Below are 24,500 nucleotides of genomic sequence, written 5' to 3'. Positions count from 1 at the left end.
AATCCCCTTCTGACGTGTAAACCGGCTCCGAGAAGGCTGTATATTGTTGCCCTGCCGGTTCTTATTCTTTCAGAGATATTTGCCCGGTTTTGCACGTTTCTTTTGATACCTAGATGTTTGGTTTCATTGGTTATATTGATGTCATCGTCTTCGAATTGCAGTGTTGTTATGTTTGAGCCTTTTGCATTATATAAAACAGCTTCAGATTTAGTTGGATTGATTTTAACTAGATCTCTGCTTGTATGGTGCTGTACTATGTCTAATATTCCTTGTGCGTCTGCAGTACTATTTGCCAGGACAGCAATGTCATCGGCACATGTGGGTGCAGGGACTTGTATATTACCAATACATGCTCCAAGTCCACTTTTTAAAATGCTATCCAGTATGACGTTGTTGTAGCATTTATATAGCGTTGTAGATAGTTTTGCACCTTGTTGAATTCCTTGTAACGCCATTACATCTTCTGTACATTGACCTTCCCATTTAACCTTAATGCTCATGCCTTTATACAAGTTTCTCAGTAGTATCCAGAGTTTTCCTTTTATTCCATAATGGTACAACTTGTTGAATAGTATTTCATGGTTTAGTTTGTCAAATGCTTTTTCTGTCTTTAATTTCGATATTAAAATTACATAGATAAATTTATAAAAGTCTATTTTTAAAAAACATTGATTATTAGATGGATCCAAAAATATCAATTTCAGATTTTGCTGTATCTGTCTGTCTATCCGTCCGTCCATCCATTCGTCTTTCTTTCTCGTTTTTTTTTTCTTTCTTTCTTATTTTGAAATTAGATCAGTAATATCTGCATGTTAATTTATATACTGTATATCTTTAGATCATTATCAAAAATGTCACAATCGGGAAAATAAATAGCCTTAGGTCTTGGGAGTATTAGATTGGGCCAGGATGCCAGGTCAGAGAATTAAGTGAACGACAACGGAAATAAAACCCGAACTTGTATCACTAAGTTAGAATTTAACGAAAGGGAAATAACTCCACTTCGGGCGGGGAATCGTGGATAAATTCGTTTTGCATCGATGAAATAAAGAGTCTGTGAATCATTTGAGGTTGTCACAGTACAAGGGAAAGGTATTTATACAGTCTATGAAAGATAGTTCCGTTTTTTTTCATGCTGAATGTACATTTGTATATAAAATGCATAGCAATATTAGATCCAAAAGTCAGGTAAAAAGTAAAAATGTGAAACACTTCCGTGTGGACTGTCATGCATTTATTTACTGGTCCTTTAGTACACGATTTAATTATTTAGTGTTCTATTGCTGCTCTTGAAGTGTACAATCTTTTCAAAAACTTGTTTGATTCATAAAGACATTTTAATAACAAATAAAATATTTTGAAAAAATTTGCAAATTTATGTATAATCAAGGATTTGTATTATACAGGAACATATTTATTGACGGGACTTGAAACTACCTAATTGTAGCCGATTTTATCGTCGGGTCATAGGTAACAACGATACGATACGGAAAGTGTTAAAAACGTACTCGCTATTATCCTAATAATTTCTGATAATATCAATAAAATGTCATTCAAACTAGTTTTACAGTGATGCCAGTGTATCAAACTTGTATTCTGTCACTTCAAATTTGTTATAATCGCATTCATTTTATCACAGAATGGTACAGAATGCAAACAGGGTAATAAAAAATGGCGCCGATCATGCCGATTGCCTTCCCAAATTCAAAAACATTATAAAACAATTAACATCAAATAAATCACACTTATTTTGGTAATTTTATATGACAAAATGTATTTACTTTATGATAAAACTTGTATTTATTTACGATTAGAATTATGTGGTTAATTTATTGAGCAGTTCCGATACTGTTTTTCAGTCAGACGCCACAAAAATCCATAAATCTCGCGAAGTCTTGTGGAGTCCGAGATTTTATCAATTTTATACTGAAAAGCCTATCAGATTCATTTCCCGTTAGATATACTGATCCCAGTATTATACTAGTATACAAATCCTTGGTATAATAAAGTGTAAAAGGGGAAAATCGTGGCCAGAATTTTTTATATCTAATTTTTACTTCATACGGTTCCAAGGCATTGCGATATGCAATTGTTTACATGAATTTCATACCTGACATGCATGCATTCTTATACAAGAAGAAAGGAAAATAGCTCAAAAACACTCATTTTGTGAAAAGCTACAAAAAATTGTTGGACTTGTATTACACTTTACAGGTAAGTAAATGGATGATTTCACAGAATTTTCCGAAATGTTGAATACAACTAGAGCATGAGAAACTGCACATTAACATCAAACATTTATATATTTAACATTTATTTTTTCTGAGATAAAGCAAATTACCTATCTGGAAAATACTAGTCTACATGTACATGTATAGAATGTAAAAAAAAGTACAGCAATTTTTACTAGAAATCCTGTCCTACCAATTTTCTTTAAATATGATTGTTATTGTCACTGAAATTTCTGTTTTATTGGTATGATTTTAATAGGGTCACCAAATTTGTTTTTTTTTAGTATAACTAGTTTGAATATTCTGTACATTGTACAACATGGAAAAAGCGCAGAAAAGGTGAAAATAATCGTGACGTTATGGTAGGAAATCTTATTTTGGGACCTTTCTATACGACCACGGTCGTATATTGGTATCACATCGTCGTCGTCCGAAGACATTTGGTATTCGGACAATAACTTTAGTGTAGTAAATAGAAATCTATGAAATCTAAACGTAAGGTTTATAACCACAAAAGGAAGGTTGGGATTGATTTTGGGGGTTATGGTCCCAACAGTTAAGGAATTAGGGGCCAAAAAGGGGCCCAAATAAGCATTTTTCTAGTTTCGTGACAATAACTTGTGGAACAGTGTATGGATCTCTCTGAAATTAAACAAGAAGTTTCCATACCACAAAGGGATGGTTAGGATTGGCTTTGGGGGATTATGGATCAAACCGTTTAGAAATGAGGGGCAAAAAAAAGAGGAAAAACAAGGGTGTCCTGGTTAATGAACAATTACTTAAGTACAAATTACAGTGTAAGGGAGGTAATTCAAACACAACTTTGAATGACCTGCCTTACACTGCTTTTAAATTATGTATAAAGAATTTTTGTATTGTCTTGATGTGATTAGCTGTCAATTCATTTTTAGAAGTTACTATTTTAATAATTTTATTAAAATGCTGATTAAGGGAAATTAATTTTAGCTATGATATGTATGTCATTTTCTATTTTAAGACTTTTATGATATATTTAAATGGGTAATTATGGTTGCAAACTCCATTGGAAATTTGAATTGAAATTATGACCATGACTGAGTTAAATAACTTTTTTTTGGAAAAAGGGGGGGGGGGGGGGGCTGGGTAAAAAAAAATTGGTGGTGGTGGTGGAGGGGTGACAATTTTTTCTCCTCAAGATATCAGAAATCAAAAAGAAAATCCTTCAAATTTTTTTGTTGTTGTTTTTTTTGTTTTTTTGGAAAAAAAGGGGGAGGGGGGGGGGGGCAATTGCAACAGCATAGTGTATTGCACAAAAGCAAAAAATTGAATATAAATTAAAATCATATAACCAATTCTAAGTTCTTTGACTACAGTTATTCTGTGTCAGAAACCTATTTACATACAACATAATGAAAAAGAAAACATGACAAATATTTCAGTGCTTTGGCTGCCCTCTTTATCATTTAGTCAAGCCTGTTTACCTCTATTCAGGCAAATCTTAAACTAACCACAAATTCTATTTGTGAAGTGATGTCGTGTAGATGATTTATATTATTTTTTTGGCTGAAACCATATTTTTCTTCAAAAACAACAACATTCTAATGGAGTCATGGGATAAAAGGAATAATTGTGTTTGAAAATGATTAAGACCATTTTATATAATGTACATCATATTAAGGACACGAAGGAGATGTGGTATGATCATGATGATTGTAAATGAGTCAACTATTCACCAGAGAAAAATGACATAGATGTAGGCAACTAGACAGGTGCTGATCTAGGATTTTGAAAAAAAAGGGGAGGGCTGGTCTGGTAAGCCAAAGTTTGGAGTGTATTCTTGTAAGAAGTCTATGCATTTATCTTATATGAAGTTTCATGTTGTCATGCTTTTATCTCCTAATTAATTGTGTTAATGGCAACCTTTTAAAAAACAAAATTTGAAGTAAGTTTGGTATTTTCAGTTGTTTTCCTAAATGGCTCGTGTGTAAGAATTATGAAAATCATGTACAGAAGAAAATGTGTATTGCCTCATCATTCATAGTACCAACCAATGATAAAAAAAATCTACAACAGAGTGATCATAACCTTCTGCAAATATAAAAATAAGAAGATATGGTACCGTATGATTGCCAATGAGACAACTCTCCACCGGCAACCAAATGACATAGAAATGAACAGCTATAGTATAGGTCACCGTATGGCCTTCAACAGTGAACAAAACCTGTACCGAATAGTTCATATAAAAGGCCTAAATGAAAAACTATTCATATGAGATACTAACGACCTGATTTATGTACAAAATAATGAACAAAAAACAAATATGATCAGTGGCGGATCCAGAATTTTTCATAAGAGGGGGCCCACTGACTGCCTAAGAGGGGGCCCGCTCCAGTCATGCTTCAGTGATTCCCTATATAATCAACCAAATTTTTCCCACAAAAAAGGGGGGGGCCCGGGCCCCCTGGAAAACCCTCTAAATCCGCCCCTGATGATGTACAGCAACAAATGACAACCACTGAATTACAGGCTCCTGACTGTGGGACAGACACATACAAGTTTTCTTAAAATGGTTGAACTAAGTGCTTTCCTCTCCTTGGAAATCTACAACACCACTAATTGTTACAATTTTACATGTCTAAAGGAGCGACTCAAGCCAATCCAGAAAGCTTGTTACAGTAACAAAAAGGACTGATCACAAGTTTGAAGACATTTCAGCGTAACTGATCCTTTATCTTCTTACATGTACATTCATTGTCATTCAGTGTTGTCAATTTTGTTATAAAGTAATTCAGTAGTTAAATTCATTGTCTAAATTTCTTCATCACAAGGTATCAATAATTGTGTGTATGTGTCAACATTTATCTGGAATTAAATAAAGATCAAGGGTCAGTTATTCTTGCACATGAAAAGATCTTGCTGATGTTTTACAAATTTTCTATACATTATAAAACATGATAAAATATTAAAGTACTAGAATCATACAGTTAAAGAAAGTAAAAGAATCATTAATTTAAAAAAAAAGGGAAGGTTCATTAGTAAGCTATTAGAACAACATAATGGAAATGAAAATATGACAATTATTTCGGGGCTTTGATTCTGATTTGGCTGCCCACTTAATCAATTAGACAACCCTGTTTAACTCTATTCACCAACCACCGATTGTACATGTACTTGTGAAGTGATGTCGTGTATATGATTTATATTGATTTTTTTGCTGAAATCCCTTTTTCTCTTTTTTCTTCAAAAACAACAACATTCTAATGGAGAAGGAGTAATTGTGTTTGAAAATTATTAAGGTGTACATGCTATGAGGAGATGTGGTATGATCACGATGATTGACAAAGTTGTCAAATATCCACCAAAGTTTGGAGTGATACTTGTAAAAAGTCTTATGCATTATCATATATGAAGCTGCACATTCCCTTGTTCTTTTAAACTTGACCTAATATTCATGGTTCATTGATAAATTTTCAGTTTTCACAAAGCGGTCAGTTTCTGAGATGCTATAAACAATAGGTTAACTATATTTTTTGTATGGTAAGATCGTAAGGAGTACTTGTCTGTCTGGTATGGTATGATCATTTGTGTTAAATGCAAATATAAAATTAAATTTCGTTTAAGAGTTGTTTTCTATGTTTTTTCTAAAATCTTATAATTTTATTGCAAAATGAAATTAATCTTTAATCTGACCGGAACATATTCATAAAGATGAAATATAAAATGAAAATACTAGCCAAAGTATATTATGAATAAAATTTTGAATAATCAACATAAAGTTAGATTTTGGTTATTTAAGAATGGCGGAGATAGTTTCTGCATGCTCCTTTAGCTGACTGTAATTATGGACAGTATGCTAGCTACATGTATGTCAGTCATTACCATTTAGATATAGATATGTGGAAAATACTGATTGATACCTGCTCAGTGCCTCTTATTTCCACATGAATCAAAAGAGGACTTTAAATTTCACTTTGAATTAATGCCAAATAAAAAATGATTTTACCCCATCTTCATCTTACAAAAACCTTTCATCTCAAAAATTAAAACAAACTTTTCTCATCCTACTTTAAGATATCCAGATATCAGGATCATGATCTGGAGGATTGAACATATACATGTTCATGTATATAGTGATTACTGTATATAGACTAGTATTTGTTAAACTGCTGTTAAGATAGTTATAATGCCTACTAACATGACTAAGCCATGCTTATTTGTTTATTTATATATTTTACAAAATGTTGAGTTTATCATGTTTACATCTCCAAACTAAGAATTACCCTAGGGATGTTAAATCTGTTTTGAAGTAAAATTATCAGGACATCTAAAGTACTAAACATAATAATAAATACATGCATTAAATGTACTTGAAGGAAGTCTTCCTAATAAAGGGATAATATATTATTGACATTGTTAGATAAATAACAGAGAACTTAGGTAAATAGTTTCCTGTAGATCACTTCCTGTACAAGTGTTGGGATTGGAGTACAGACTTTGTACATGTAATATAAGGTGTAAGTTTTATTTTCTACTTACAGATAGATATACATATATATATATATATATATTAATTTTTGATTTGTTTTGTATATTGAATCTTTGGGGCATGTCTTTAAATTGAACTAAAGTGATACATTGTATCCATTCTATACTTTTTTTTTTCTTGGAAAATTTGTAAAGTTAAGAGCAAGCTCTTAAGAGAGAAGGGCTTTTTATGCCTCGCCTAGAATATTATTGGACATTAACTAAATTTTCCAGTCTGTGTATACATCTGTCTTTACTTAGTTTGTGTGTCTGTCCCCAATGTCATGTATTTGGTTAAAGTTTTTGTTTTAAAGTACATGTAGTTAAATTACTACGAAGTTGCGGTTACAGAGTTTACATGTTCATGTTGTGAACTTTTAAAAATTTATGCAAAGTCAGAGTTTTGACCAAGATTTTGCAGTTAACTAAACATGACAGGGGTTAACATGACATGGGTTGATACTGATTGCTGGTGCATGCCCCCTAAAATAATTTTTTGGTGTAAAACAAATTTTTTTTAGCCTCGGTCTACTTGACTTTATTGTTAGGATCTTCCCCCTACTTATATAACCTTAAATTCTGGATCTGCACCTTCATGGAAATGTAACAGTTTGAGTGACTCATGGTGTTCTATGAACACATATTTTTTTTCTCCAAATCTATATTTTGTTCAGTCTTGAAATAATGAGGTTTGATACAATTTCATCTGCATAATATTTTTAAGTGCCTACAAGTGTTTTTGAATTCTCTTGTGGTTTTTCCAAAATAGGACTCTATATACACTTATAAATGTAAAACACTGTATACATCATTTTAACTTTGTAATTTTATTTTCAAGTAATTATTTAATGGTCGAGGAAAACAAATCATTAAAGTGTTCCCACAAAAATAATTAGTGATGCACTTAGAATTAAAAGGATTTAAACAAATATAATTGCTGTTCCAGTTAAATACATGCATTGTTAAGTAGACTTAATAGGGAGGTCAGGAATATAACCAATTACAAGTGCATAATGCATTTATAGATCACATTTCAGGAAATACTATCTTGTTTAAAACAGTACATTCTACATAACCAGGGTAGGTATATATTTGTAAAGAAATGTTTGCTTCTTTTAATTTCTAGCTGCTTAATTTGAGAAAAGAACAAAGATTGGAACGATGACACAGTTTTTTATGTTTAGTGTCAAAATTAGCAATTTTTTTTTTTTATGGCAAAAAAAAGGAAAGAAAGCCTGGTTTTGTCTTGCCTGTAGCAAAAGTAATTGAAGTGAAAGACATGTGATCCTACACTCCATGTGGTGTCAAAGAAACAACAGGCTTCTGCATGGTCTCAAGATAGTATCTGGCAAAATTTTTAAAATATTTTTTTTCATCTAATAGTGTCTATTTTACTAATAATTGGACTTGATTTTTTTCTTCTGTTAAAATTAAGGTACATTCCAATATTAAAGTTAATAAGACATCATAATTGTTGTTAATCTTCATGGAATTTAATGAAAACTGGAGCATACATGTTAAAGTTTATTAAGACATCAATTTCGTGGTTAACCTTCATGGAATTTTATGAAAACTGGAGCAGAAGATTCTTCATGATTTTGTTTATTTTATGCGTATTTTGACTGATAAATGGACTTCGCTATTTTTTGGCGTTACAACTTAAGATATAGTATTGGCTTTAAAGTTTTTAGACATCAATACCTTTATCAAACCGGCTTGCAATACTATGAAACTTGGACAGAAACTTTTTTATGATTAAGAGAAAACATCTGAGGCAAATTATTTTTGAAATGTTTTTTATTTCTTGTTTCATCTTTGTATACAAGTATAGAAGTTCTTAGATTTTTGCAGTTAACATTTTAAAAACATTATAACTTTGTTAAACTTGGACAGAAGCTTCTTGATGATCAAGAGCGAAGTATCAGTTTTTACTGATAAATGTTTTTTTGTAAATGAACTTTAGTTTTTTGGCAGTCAAGATGAGTCAAAATAACATTTTTACACGGACAGCAGCAATCACAGGCGAGACACATTATACTACAGAACTCCTACAAATTTTGCATTTTTATTGAATAACTATGAAATAAAACAAATCCCTAAATTATGATATAGAAAAATATTTTAAGCGACCAAATGACGCATTAATTCATGAATGGGATTAGCACATAAGTGAATTTTCTCTGTTGTTTATTCAAGAATTGAATATTTTTCTATATTTGAATTGATGGATTTGTTAGTCTTGTTATTACATTGACTTTTAATTTTATAATGTATACAATATAGAAAGTGCATAGAACAGCATTTTTGTCTAAATGTTCTCATTTTATGATGGAATGTCATTGACAGCACCTTTTGTTGTATGATGTAAAAAGAGTAAAATTACAGAATCTTATATATATATATATATACATGCGAATATAAAGATTTTTTATTCAAAAGTAAAATAACAAAAATACCAAACTCCAAGGAAAATTAAGAATGGAAAGTCCCTTATCAAATGGCAAAATCAAAAGTTCAAACACATCAAACCAATGGAAAACAACTGTCATATTCCTGACTTGGTACAGACATTTCCTTATGTAGAAAATGGTGGAGTAAACCTGGTTTTATAGCTCTCACTTATATGACAGTCGCATAAAATTCTACTGTCAGTAATTACGGTATTTTATTGCAACCAATGTTATAATAAAATATACCAAACTCAACAGGAAATTTTAGTTTGTCAGTTGTTAAAATATGTTTTTGAAAGAAATTTTATAGCGATGAATTATGTATTGAAGATTTTTGGTTAGTTATACATCTTTGGGTTATCCATCTTTCGGCTCTTAGTGTATTTGATCATGTTAAAACCAGATACACAGATGAATTCATCAAACAATTGATCCCTTTCATTTGTAGGGATTCCATAGCTTTTTTCAGGAGGCCTTATAGTCTTTTAAATTGTTGATGTTGTTTGAATATTATTGAACTAAACATTATTCAGTTACACACTGAAATTGTGACAAGTGTACATAATTGATGCTCTTATAAAAACAGATAGAAATAAATATTGATTTGTTTAAACAAGTACAGAGCTAGATTACTGACATTATAGTACATAAGCCTACATTTATAGAAACCTTTTAATCCTTACTTATTAATAACAATATAATATGATATACAATGGACACTGGACATCAACATGAGCCGTTGATATGTAATATAACCTTGTCAGAAACAGATGTTGCCATCATAAAGGCATATTATTTTATTTTACAGGATAAATCAAGCAGTGAATTGAACTCAAAGATTAGAAAGGAATTGTATTTTGTCCTTGCATAGAAGGTTTGTACATGTGAAGATCTTAATTTTTAATTTATTAAAATTAAACATGATTGTGACAGGATACAACCGCATTATATTTTGTAATTGATTAAATTCCAATGCATATTTGACAAAGGTCACCATGCACTTGTTTTTTTTTTTAAACATTGATCATTTTAAAAAGTTGTTTATATGTTTTGTTTTTGGTGACTAATTAGGCAAAAAAAATAATACCTATGTTTCCACTACATGCTGAAAAAGTATATGGTTTAAAAGATAGTTTATTTTTGAATCAGTCTGATAAAAGAAAAGCTTGTTAAAAAAAAGACCAAACAATCTTTAGCAAGTCACTAAATATTACACATGAATTTTTTTTTATAGTAAAAAATATCATGGATCTACAAAAAATGCAATAACTTAAATTTAATTATAAATATATATATCTTCAATAATTTTGCAAAGGGAGAAGATGGGGTATACATTATTTAGACAGCAACCTTTATGTTTTAAGTGATTGTGAAATAAACAAAAATCACCCAGGACAAAAAAATTTCATATTTTCAGTATTTTATTTTTTACCTTTTTTAATTACTTTTTTTATTTCCATAAACCACTAACACTAGCATTAAAGAAATAAGGATAAAAAATTGTGCTTTTATTGTATATTTACAGGGAAAGAATAACAACTTCTTTAACACAGAAAACACTTCTCTAAGAGTAGGGGTTATATTGTGATCTCACCTTTTCCATTTGTCCATCTGTCAATCTGTTTGTCCAACAGATATTTTTGTCACACATTCTCAGAAACCACTAAAAAGGACTTCATAGGCATTATTTTATTATTATTTGATTACAAAAGTATATTGGGTCAAGGAATTGTATAATTAAAAGGAATGGAAATGCGTCTCGAGATCAATCAGGACTGCCGCAGAGCAATAAGTCATGTCTGTTTCGTTCGGAAGTATGATAAATATTACAAAGAATCATAACAGAGGTCCATTTCCTGTTATATTTATCGGCCATCTAAATTCACAGAGTCATCTTCCTTGAGAAGATATAAAAGAGGATAAAAACCAAGACATGTAGAAACAACTCTTCCGTGTAAAAGGGAACCCCTTAGGTGTTATTTTAATGCCTTTTTGACCTATGTTTGCAATAAACTTTTAATAAAAAGTCATATTAAAATAGACCTCTTTCGTCAAATTTGCAAGAGTTTCATCTGGACTACTAAATAAAGAATAGTGTTTTAAATTTTTTATGACCCCCCCTTAGTGGAGGGGGCATTAAGTTTTACCCTTGTCCAGCCGTACATCCGTCTGTACGTACGTCCTAAAGTTGGTTTCCATTCTCTAACTTTAGTTTGCTTCAACCAAATGTTATGAAACTTATAAACAATGCTTATTACCACAAAACACAGATTAAATTTGAATTTTGGTGGCGTCACTTTAACCGTTCTAGAGATATGCCCCTTTACAAATGGAATAAACTGCTTCGCCGAGCGCAGCTGGATACGACTGCAGAGGTCCAACCCTGAACAGTTTGGGCAAAAATGGACACAATATTCAAGCTTGATACAGGTCTGAATTTGGATTGTAATTAAATATTTGACACATTATAGGTTTCTGACACAGAATAAAAGTAGTCAAAGAACTTGATATTGGTTGTATGATTTGAATTTATATTCAATTGAAGATTTCTTGCTGTTGTGCAATACACTGTGCTGTTGGGCAATACTTAGTAAATCTGTTTTCAGACTATATACCAAGAATTAGCAAATTAAATTGTGACCTGCAATTTTTTTCTTTGGAAAATTGACAATTTCTTAAATCATGAGGGAAAAAAAAATTTGTTTCGTTTCTGTTCTCTTACTTAAGTTAGCCTCAACCAAATGTTATGAAACTTATACACAATGCTTATTACCACAAAACACAGATCAAGTTTGAATTTTGATGGTGTCACTTTTACTGTTCTAGAGTTATGCCCCTTTATAAATGGAAAAATTGCTGAATTTTTCATTTCCGTTCTCTGACTTAAATTTGCCTCAACTAACATTTGCCTAAATGTTATGAAACTTATACACAATACTTATTACCACAAAACTCAGATCAAGTACAAATTTGGGTAATGTTACTTTTACTGTTCTTCAGTTATGTCCCTTTATAACTTTATATGATATGCAAGCGGGGGCATCATCTGTGTCCCATGGACACATTCCCCATTTATTTCTAAAGGCTCGACAACCATAAAAGGCAAAAAAAATAGTTGATATCATTATGAAGCTGAAACCATATTCTAGAACTTGGACTCTTTTTTATGTTTCTGGTTTAATTTCTGTATTTTCTATGATTTCCAAAATTTCAGTTTTGCATTTCATTATTCTGTCAAAGCATGTCTTTCAATCTTGCAGTTTAGTATGAATTTTCAAAATGTTGAAAAGTAGAAAAGAACAAAGTGTCAAAATAAAAAATCATTTTAAAGAAGGAATATTTTGCAACAATTTGGTGTAAATTAGTTACAAATGTTAGATTTTATTAATTTATTGTAAATGATTTTCTTTCGAAACATGCTGAAATATTAAGGAGTGGGTAAAAAAATACACCCACACACTATATTCTGGCGGAGGTTAAATAACAACTTGAACTAGACATGTAAATGAAATAACAATTCAAAAGCTTAACCTGTGTTCTATAACATCGTGTTGGTTTTATGAAATTGGTAATAACAATGAATTTTCTATGATTTTTCAAAAAACATTTGACTCCTTATTATATTATTATTATTATTATTGCCCTTTGATGGTGATTTTTACCAATTTTTTGTGTTTTTGCTTTATATCTTAAAAATTACGATAGATAGATAGAAACTTAAATAAGCAAAAATGATCAGCTAGACAACATCTACAATTAATTAAATGGAGGAAATCATCTGACGACTCCTCATTGGAGTTATTGCCCTATTAATACGGTTTTTACCATTTTTTGCGTTTTGCCTTAAAAGATAAAAATTATGATTGATAAATAGACACGAATAATTTACAACATAGTCCCACAACTGGTGTATATTGGTGATTTTGAATCTGTTCAAAGTTTTGATTTTTCTACCCTATATACCACTTTGCCTCATATTCTTATTAAGAAAAAATTCACACACCTAATTAAATGGGCATTTAAAAAGTCGGAATGCGAATACATATGTTCAAACTCTTTTAGGTCATTTTTTAGTAGCAACAAACAAAAGAGCTATGTCAATTGGACATGCTTTGATACTATATCTGCCCTTGAATTTTTACTTGATAACATTTTTGTTCGCTTTGGAGATTCCGTATATTGTCAAGTTATCGGAATTCCAATGGGGACTAACTGTGCACCACTTATTGCGGACCTGTTTTTGTATTGTTATGACTTACAATTTATGACTTAAATCAGCAAAGACCCATCGAAACAACATCTGATACAAAAATTTAACAATACTTTTAGATATTTGGATGATATATTGGCTCTCAATAATGACAACTTCAGTATGTATACTAAAGAAATTTATCCTGTTGAACTTACTTTAAATAAAGCTAATACTAACAATGACCACTGTCCTTTCCTCGATCTTGATATCTATATCATTAACGGGAAGCTTAATACAAAGGTTATGATAAAAGAGATGATTTTTCATTTCCTATCGTTAATTATCCATTTTTAGATGGTGACGTTCCCTTGACACCATCTTATGGTGTTTATATATCTCAACTTGTACGATTCGCTCGTGTATGTAACAACGTATTAGATTTTAGCGAGCGAAATTTATATATTACTGAAAAATTATTACACCAGGGTTTTTCGATATCATAAACTAGTCAAAACATTTACTAAATTTTATCATCAGTATAAGGACATCATTCGTAAATATAACTCAACATGCAGACATCTTATATGTTCGGGTATTTCACATCCAATCTTTTATGGTAATATTCTTTACAAAGCACAAAAATGTCAGTATTCACCTCAAAAGCTAACAAAACCTTTAAACAGACTTATTAAGAAGGGATATAGTTACGTTACTGTTGTCAGGTCATTAAAGATTGCATATTTTGGCTTTAATATTGATTCACTTTTAGGGTCTTTGCATCGGAATTAAACATATTTATTCTAAAACCAGTTGTTGGCATGACACGGGTTATGTTCTTCTCATATATTTTATGACGGTATAATACTAAACCCCTAACAGGAGGGATTGTGCCTGATATTCATATGATGAAGACATAATCTTTCAATCAGTTTAATTGAGGTCTGGAGCTGGCATGTCAGTAACTGCTAGTAGTCTGTTGTTATTTATGTATTATTGTCACTTTGTTTATTTTCTTTTGTTTCCTATTCTGACATTGGACTCGGACTTCTCTTAAACTGAGTTTTACTGTGCGTACTGTTGTACATTTGTTTTTCTCTACATTGGCTAGAGGTATAGGGGGAGGGTTGAGATCTCAAAAAACATGTTTAACCCCGCCGCATTTTTGCGCCTGTCCCAAGTCAGGAGCCTCTGGCCTTTGTTAGTCTTGTATCATTTTTAATTTTAGTTTCTTGTGTATAATTTGGAGTTTAGTATGACGTCCATTATCATTGAACTAGTATACATATTTGTTTAGGGGCCAGCTGAAGGACGCCTCCGGGTGCGGGAGTTTCTCGCTGCATTGAAGACCCATTGGTGGCCTTCGGCTGTTGTCTGCTCTATGGTCGGGTTGTTGTCTCTTTGACACATTCCACATTTCCATTCTCAATTTTAAGATTAAATGACCAGAGTCCCACAACTGGTGTAAGATTAAATGACCAAGTTTGATAACTGATGCAAGACAAGTAATTAGCCAGTTAGAGCTATGGGGTGTAATTAACGCATCGCCCGAATGCATAATATAATTTTCTTTGAAGTTGACCGCGTTTCCATTCCTTTTAGATATACAATTCCTTGATTGGGTTAACTAAAAATGTGCAGAAGAATGCTTTTTTTTAAGGCAATATTAATAGAGATAAAAAAAAAATTCTGGTACAAGTTGTAGCAAGGATCACAAGTCCATATACATTTGTAAATTGTAAAAAGTAGATAGTTTATGAATATTTTTGTAAAAAATTCAATAGATCCTTAAGTGCCAGTCTTTATAAGAATCAGGCAATTTAGAAAAAATTCAAAACATGGCGAAAAAAACCCACCGACCTAACCACCCAATATTGAAGGTACCCTCATCCTGAGTTAGAAATGGGAGGTCTTTCATTTCTGCGTGTCTGGTAATTCGAGAAATTTTGGTAGCAATGATAGCAAATTACAGAGTTATCTCCCCTTAATTGTTATTTTCTAGTGCATTTCAACCAAATTATATCTTGAATTACCAGAACAGGGAAAGCTGATTTAAAGTCTGCACATACATTAGCACTTGGTCTTGAATTTAAAAGCTCTTTTTACCCATGAATATTAGATTTTCTCTCTCTTGTGTCATACAAAATGTACATGTATTTGTGTCACATCTTATAATTTGTTATATATATATCTAACATATCCTATACTAATATTTTGTATTTGTATCTAATAGAAATAAACACAATGAATGTCTATCGCCAACCAGCGCAGTGGGAAGACAAACGCACAAAAGATTTACGGAATCAAGTTACACTACTGAATACACATCTTGGTGTACAAAGGTCAAAGTTGTCATCAACAATACCAGAACTCGTCCAATACTGTGAGAAGCATGCTGTACAAGATCCTTTCCTATTTCCAATTAGAGACAATCCTTTTAAACCAATTAGACGACCGTGTTGCATTATATAGAAGATAATGGGATCAAAACATGAATGAATGTGATAAATATGTGGTAATTATATAATATTTAATACAGTCGCAGAAGGTAGTGCATGGAGTAAGAATCTATCTGTTCTTTTTACAGTTTTATGGACAAAGAGAAATAACTCCATTCACAAAGTTACCAATGAATATTTCTTTGCTTTATTCAATGCAATGTTAAGTTCACAATGCAGAGTGATAGCTACCTAAATCCCTTCAGTGCTCTCAACCACTTAGATAAATTATATGAAAAGATATATCATGGGTTAGACATGTAAGATGTGCCTTAATAGCTCAGTTAGTTTCCAATAAGATGCTCAGATAAGCAGTTTTGTTAGTTTTGACATTTACTGTTCTGAAGCTTAGCCTTTTACAAGACATGAACATTCGTATTTCTTTGGATTCTGAACAATCATTAAAGTACCAATTGACCAAATCTTTGAAATTTGAACACAATGTCATGGATCATATAACACATGTCATGTTAAATATTGATAGTTTTGACATTTACCGTTCTGGAGTAATCCCCTAGGTTTAATTTTAGACGTGTTGACGTTTAATGTTCGATTTAGTCCCTTAGTTGCCTTGAAAGTTTGATTTTTTTTCAAGGTGATACTGAAAAAGCTGACAAATTCTTAATAGATTTGAACACGATGCTTTGAAACATAAAATACAGGTTACTATCAATTTGAGTTTTGCTTTTGGCATATACGGATAAAAGAGTTGTTTTTCTGCGGGCAAGGGTATCTGTGATCACTTGATCGCCTATTTTCAGTTTATATTGGGTAATTCCAATAAGGCCTTTTACTTAATGAAATACAGTATTCTTATTATTGATAATGAAGTAAATATTAAACATTATTTTACAATTTTTTTTTCATGGATGACATGTTTACATGAAATAAAAGTTGAAAAACTTTTTTTTATTTTTTCAGATTCAACAAATGATAGAAGTAATATATATATTTTCCACAAAGAAGAAATTCTGTTGTTGTAGCTGTTAAAATAGTAAATCGTCAGTGGCATAGCTGTTAAAGTTGTATATTGTCAGTGGCTTCGACGTGCTATTCATTGCCTTCAAAACTTTTTAAACATTATTATAGTGCCATTGCAAAATAGAAAACCAAGAAAATATTTTAATTTTTTTTCTTCTAAAAAATGATTAAAATTAATTATATACATGTTTATTGCTTAAGAAAAATCATGCCAAAGTAGATATTTGCTTCTGTGCCTTTAAGTGTGGGTGCTAATATAGACATATTCAAGATCTTTATTGTATTCCTATAATATTTGTGATTCATGTGATGTTTATATTTTTTTATAATGTGATTACTTTATTTTTTATGATAAATCATCTTTTTGACTATTTACGCTAGTAAAATTGCTTGTAAGATATTAATATTTTTTTTAATTACTAATGCTAGTAATATTTGCCAGTAAAATATAAATATTTAAAAATAATGAAAAACTTAATTTCATATTAAATACAGGCAGTTTTATTGAAATGAAAATTATTATCAAAGCTATCCTTTGTTGAAGATAAACCATAAAATTTCAGTAAGTTTTTAAACTTTGATATGAAGAAACCTGATTTACCATTGCTGTAAATGATGCCATTTTGGAAGATATGATGTATTTGTGTACAAAGCACATGGTAACACCTAACAACAATTTGTGCTTGTTGTGGTTTATTTAGTATTTTTTCATTTCACTCTTTTTATGTCATTTAAAGAACACAATATTGAAATAATGATTAATTTTCTGCTCAGCTTTCCTCTAGCTTTCAATACGGTAAAATCATTTATCTAAGTGAGTTTTAAATTCACAATTTATTTGTAGGGATCAAAACTGTGTGCAAGATTTTTTTCATGCTTTTACCTGTCACTGATTCTTATTTTCCATAAAGATAAAATAAACACCAGTGGATATTTTCACAATATTGTCTTTATCACCGATTAGGGAAAATATTCTCTTCATAAAATCTACATTTTACAGTACATTGATATGTATTAGGAGTATTATTATGGTAACTATAATTATTTTACTTTTTAGATCAGCTTGAACAATTTTTACTTTAAATATATATATATATATATATATATATATAGCTTTTTATGAAAAAAATGAAATTTGTATTGTGTAAATTAATTATTCAAATCTTATGATATATTGTAATAAAATATAGTCATATTTTTTAAATAAAATAATTCCTTTCACATAGGATCAGATGGTTGTAATATGGCATTTTAAATCTATTTTTTATTTGGTTAGTAAAAACCACACATCAAATTTCTAATGCTTAGTTTAAAGATATTTCGGCTTAATTAATTTGTTTACTTTCTGTTAACTTTTTTAAGTCTTCATCAGACATTTTTGTAAGTTCCCTTTTTTCTTCTTTGGCATTGGAAAGTTTTGGGTTAAAGCTTAAATATTTGATTTTAAGAGAACAAAATTCTGTAAATTGTATATTTTTCTTTGTCAGTAAGAAGTATTATCATTTTACAGCCAATGAACAGCATTCATTATTATGTATGTATTAGTATGGATATATACATGTTTATTGCAAATGTCAGATGCATTAATAGGATCTTTATATGAATTGATACAGGCTTAAATCAGAATTGACACTTTCAAGTTTCTAGAATTTATTTTTCGGGAAAGAGTGTTTATGAACCAGCAGCTATGAATGTTTAAGTTAATTTCCTATGAATAAGAATAGATGATGATGTGTATAATGTTGCAGCATTTCCATACTGCTGGCCACATTGTTATATATTTATATCATATGTAAATTGAAATTAATATATGATTATATATAAATGTTATGTATTTAAAATGTTTTTTTTTGTCATTCACAATTTGGTAGGTTTAAAAGAAGGGGAAAAAAGGACTTTTTTATTGCAAATTGCTTTGAATTTGTTGTTTATTTCAACAAATTATTTTTCTTTAAAAATGTTTTTTATTTTTTATTATACCTTCTTATTTGAAAATCTTCCTTAGGCTACTTTTATTAGAAAATTATTTGTGTAAACATTAGCCTGGGATCTTGGCTCACTCCTTGACAGTAGATATTGTCAGTCCAGATCAGTGCTGACAGGAATTCAAATGATTTCTTCCATGCCTGGCTTTACTGATTCTATAAACACTACAGAGATTAGGCCATGATACCAGGCTATGTTAATGTTAGGTTAAATTTTCACAGTCAAAGTTATCTTTCTTGAAACAAATAAAAGCAGTTTCTTTTACAGTAGATGCATATTGAAAACTATCCCCAAGTTTGTTATTTTTTTTAATATCCCACAAATCACTAAGTTCTTCAAAATGATATATATGGAAGGTGAGGGGTGTTATATGTAATGTACAAGAAATAAATTGACAAAAATAAACCTCGTAAATTTCTGTAAATTTGCAACTAGATTAAATTCACTACAATTATAAAACAATGTATTTGTTTATTCACTTTATACCGTCATGTTTATGTAACATATTTTTGTCATTACATGTAAAGAACCTAATGATATGAAATCAAAATATACTTCAGCAAAGAGCTTACACATGTGCAATGTTGTAATTAATATTTGTAAAGGACTCCTGTGCAATGTATATTTATGTATAAACAGTTTTTCAGTTGCTTTCTTGTTCAAAAGTCAAATAATTAAGCAAAACATTGTTCTTGTATTGAGGCAAAATGTATATTACATGATAGTGCAGTTCAGGGCTATTCTTGAAGAAAGAAAGTCATAAGAGCATTTGAACTAAAAAACGTGGTGTACCGTTAACACGGTATTTTTTTGATAGATAAAATAGTACAATTGAAAGTTGTAAGGGATTCCATTAGCCTCTTAGATTAAAACCATTATCCAAGTCATGATCAAAAATGTTTTTTGTTTCTCCTTTTTTCTTGATCGGGTGTGAAATGAGATTGTAAAAGTAAAGAATTTCTCCAGTGAAAAGAATGGGTATGCAATAAGATTGTAAAGTAAAGAATTTCTCCAGTGAAAAGAATGGGTATGCAATAAGAATATGTCAAAGTAATGAATTTATGCATTTTATACAAGTGATCTATTATATTCTGATTTTTTAAAGTGTAAAATTAAAAATTTAACCTGTTCAAAAAATTTAAGATGAGGTAAAAAAAAAACAACAGGTCCAGTTGAATGGACCACATTGTATTATCTAATAGGTACTAAAACATGATGATATATGCACATATGACAATGTCACAATGTCATAGTGAACAAACCAGAATGTCATAATGAACAAACCACAATGTCATATTATATTTGTTGACAATAACAAGAGTATTAAAAGAACCAATGATTGCCTTGTTTGATTATAGTGATTAAAGTAATACTGTTTTATTTATTTGTTTGTATGTTTTTGTTTCTACTAATTATAACTGTTGTTTTGGAGTATTCCAGGAACATATGCATGATTGTGTTGGAGATAATCCGTTGAAATGGATGTGGGAGGGTAGAACAAAAGTTTTATTTTTGGAAATGGGTCGTGGGTCATTGATGGATGCATGTCCATTTGACGTATGCAAAACTACACACACAAAAAAATATTTTGGTAGGGGGAGGGAGATTTGGGAAGTTCCATCTCTCCCACATTCATTTTATTGAAATAGCCTTCTAAAGGATATGCAAACTTAAGTCCATAAATGATACAATTTACAATGGCAAATTTTTTGCTTAATTGAAAAGGTCCACCCAGTGAGCAGGTCATAGATTCCTGAAATAGTCCTTACACTGCCTTATTTCAAATAAAAAGTTTGAAAATCATGCAAGTTGTTCTTACAGTTGACTTTATTTCTGTAAACATTTCAGTCAAATAAAGGCTTCAAATTAAATTATATAAAATTGGATAAGTATAGCAAAAAGGCAAACACGTTTTCTCCATAGCTTTTAAATTTTATATATTTTTTATGTAACATTAATGGATTTTTCTGAATCTTCTAGAATAAAAGTCAGCTGTTATTAATAGTTTATTTGTTACAACCATACAGGTAAATGGTCATGGGCAATACATTTATTGTTTCATTATGTTAAGGTGTCTGGGAAATTTTATTGTTTTTACATAAAAGAGAAAATAGCATAATTGATGAATAAATTACTGTAAATTCAGAAATTATTGCAAGGCTTTGATTATTGAAAATAATCCTGATAATGCGACTGTTTGGGTATTGCAATAGTAAGAACTCGCATACTGAAATCTGGCGCATATATATTTGTATGCAGCTTACTTGTAATTGCATCAGTTATTCTCACATTTTGGTCTTGTCACGTCAAAATCGCAATAATAAATGCAAGCAATAATTTCTGAATTAACAGTATTCAAAGGAGATTATGGAGTATAAACCAATGAGACGGTAACCTAACAAAATGAAAAACAAAAACAATAACAATTTTAGAGGTCAAGTGTTTAGACAATAGGTCAAACACTTTAAATTGAATCTAGACAAGTTATGAGCCTATCAAAGACAAGTAATTACCTATTTGATAATAAAAAAAACACCAAACTTTAAAAGATGAACTTTAATACAAACACTGGTATTCAGGCATTTGACCTTGTGCTAGGTCACACATATATTGAGCATTCAATATTCCCTTTTTAATCTTGATTAAAGGGATACAAAAAATGCATTAAAGAAAGTAAAATAAAAATCAACTATGAAAAAGCACTTGAGACTCTATAAAATTGGAATTACAGATGATGAAAATGCATGTACAATGAAACTACATATTCATTATTACTAATGGGGGATATTGAAATGACTTTGTCCTTTTTTCATCTGTCTTTTGGTCTGTCCATCCTTTCTTTACCATGCAACTTTGTTATTCCATATTAAGGAATGATACAATATTTGGTCTGCCAAGTTGCCCTTTGTTAGTGGCTTCGATGTTCTGGGTATTCGCTAGCAGTTTAAAGACACTTATAAATTAATTTATACCCTGTGAGGATAGAATTTTTTAATCATTATCTGATTACATATAGGGGTATACTTTAAACAACATTGTGTGCAATGCAAATTCTTGTTTAAGATGTTTTTAGGTTATCACAAAAACAGTTTGCAGTATGGTATTAAAATATATATTTATGAAATATTGGAGATGTTAAACAAACAATAATATATCCTTTTTAGGGTTCACATTTGTTAAAATAGCAGCTAGCTCAAGCTTATACACTGAAATGATTCTAACACAATATTTATGTTATGATTTCATTAGGGAAAAAAATATTGAGTGAAGTACAAAACTCTTTCCTCTGCAAACTATTATTTGCTTGAAGGTTGTTGTAAAAATCTAACAAACTAAGCAGACATGTCATTCTGCATTATTTAAATTCGAACATAGTGATCAAGAACATATTGTTTTTATTCTGTAAATAGTAAATTTGAATTTTAGATTTATTAGAAAGCTAGATAATAAGCTTTTGGATTCTATATAACCTTCTGGGTACCCTCTACAGGTGAAGGTCAAATGATCAACCCAATATGTTAATTGATTACTGTATATATGGAATAAAGGTTTAGTTTAAACATCAGGGGTTTCTTGAACTTGTGCCAGATCACACATATATTTAGAATTCAATACATTCTTGTATGCCTCAGAATGTAATAAAAGTAGATAAAGAGAATACTTTAAGGTAGAAAATATGTTTTTAAATTTTATTATCGAATGTTATAATATTTTTCAAATTTATAAATGGTGGGTTAAAAGAGTATCGCTCGGGACAAAATAATCTAATATAAATGCCCAACCCATGGTTAAATGAAAACAAATCTACGACTGTCGTCAGTAATTCTTAATTAGATGGCAACTAGCCAACATGATACCTTAATAAACTCATAAAGGTTACTGCTTTCAAGCTATAAATGGTCCCAGATGAATTTGGAACCATATTTAATGGAAATGATATAGTTATCTCTATAGAATCAAATTCTATATTTGATCAAAGGTGCAGCAGACTCACTGCTTGGACCCCCTTTTTATATGTATAAACTACTGTTGTAAGATTATATGGGTAAGAGCTAGAACACATTAAATGAGTGAAAATAATTGAAATATAAAAGCAATTTATATTAACCTTTTTTTTTACTGTGAATTCATTTATTTTAGTGGATACTTGAATTCGAGGTTTTTGCCAAAACTTGCATACCAGCCAATGATAAATATATACTTTATTATACCCCACGCAACGAGTTGCGAAGGGTATAATGTTTTTGACCCATCCCTCTGTCCGTCCGTCCATCTGTCCGTCTTTCCGTCAGTCAGTCCGTCAGTCCTGTTTCTTGTCATCGCAACTCCTCTCAAACTACACAACAGAATTTCACGAAACCTTTTTAGATAATAAGGACATACTATGTAGTTGTGCATATCGACAGGAAATTACGATTCAATTCTTTTTCTAGGAGTTACGCCCCTTTGAACTTATTTACTTTAATGTACTACTACAACAGTTTGTCATAGCAACTCCTCTCAAACCACACAACAGAATTTCATGAAACCTTTTCAGATAATAAGGACATACTACGTAGATGTGCATATCAACAGGAAATTACGATTCAATTTTTTATTCAGGAGTTACGCCCCTTTGAACTTAATTGCCCAATATACTACTGCAACCTTTTGTCATTGCAACTCCTCTCAAACCACACAACAGAATTTCATGAAACCTTTTCAGATAATAAGGACATACTACGTAGATGTGCATATCGACCGGAAATTACGATTCAATTTTTATCCAGGAGTTACGCCCCTTTGAACTTATTTGCCCAATATACTATGCAACCTTTTGTCATCACAACTCCTCTCAAACCACACAACAGAATTTCATGAAACTGTGTAGATAATAAGGACATACTATGTAGATGTGCATATTGACAGGACATTATGAATCAATTTTTTTTTCTGATACAATTTTTTTTTCTTATACTTATTTTATTTCTTAATGACAATGTGGGGAAGTGGGGTATGTGAGCGCGCTCACTAAGGATCTTTCATTGCTCATGAAAATTGTTATCCAATGGCTATTGATAAATCCATACTAAATACCATAAAAAAGGAAGGTCCATGTCTCAACTGCCTGTGTAGCAAACATATTTTCATGCAGATTCAATTTGGTCAATTTTAAAAAAAATATTATCAACAGTTGCATTAAATCAAAATTGCCTGATTGGAACTTCTGTAATTTGAAGCAAACTGTTACAATCTGCAAAATTTATTTCAATACCTTTTAGTTTTCTAAAGAGTTGATAGATTTCAAACTGACCAGTTACTAGAAATTGGTTATATCACCAAGAAAAAACTGATGATGGAATGATAATAACAACCACTAGACTGGGGCATGAAGCAGGTTTATTAAGAATATTGTGGTGCTCACTTGTTTAACCTGGTTTATAGTGCTTAAGCTTAAGATTATTTTAGAAAAGAACAATATACATTACAAATTGACAAATGATAAATATTAGCTGAACAATGACTTTAAACATCCGACTGGTAAAGGTAGACATTACTAGATGAGATACAGTCGAACTACTATAAAATGGAAAATTTTAATAAGGGATTTATCATTGCTTATATTTAAGTCTAATTAATAAGACAAAACGGTCAAATATCCATTTGGGTAAATTTGATCTTT

At 30.6% G+C, this 24,500-nt stretch overlaps 1 long non-coding RNA gene across 1 annotated transcript; it reads left to right on the top strand.

Moving 5' to 3' along the window:
- The first annotated feature begins 958 nt into the window (after positions 1-958).
- On the top strand, positions 959-20,218 carry LOC127716437 (uncharacterized). Its single transcript, XR_007988927.1, has 4 exons — positions 959-1,092; positions 9,993-10,058; positions 15,607-15,888; positions 16,793-20,218. It is a non-coding gene; the product is annotated as an uncharacterized LOC127716437 (long non-coding RNA).
- The last annotated feature ends 4,282 nt before the right edge of the window (positions 20,219-24,500 follow it).

Source organism: Mytilus californianus, unplaced genomic scaffold (genome assembly GCF_021869535.1).
Source record: "Mytilus californianus isolate M0D057914Y unplaced genomic scaffold, xbMytCali1.0.p SCAF_9, whole genome shotgun sequence".
NCBI classification, from domain to species: domain Eukaryota; kingdom Metazoa; phylum Mollusca; class Bivalvia; order Mytilida; family Mytilidae; genus Mytilus; species Mytilus californianus.
Note: the sequence above shows the minus strand (reverse complement) of the source record. Positions and strands in the feature narration are given on the sequence as shown.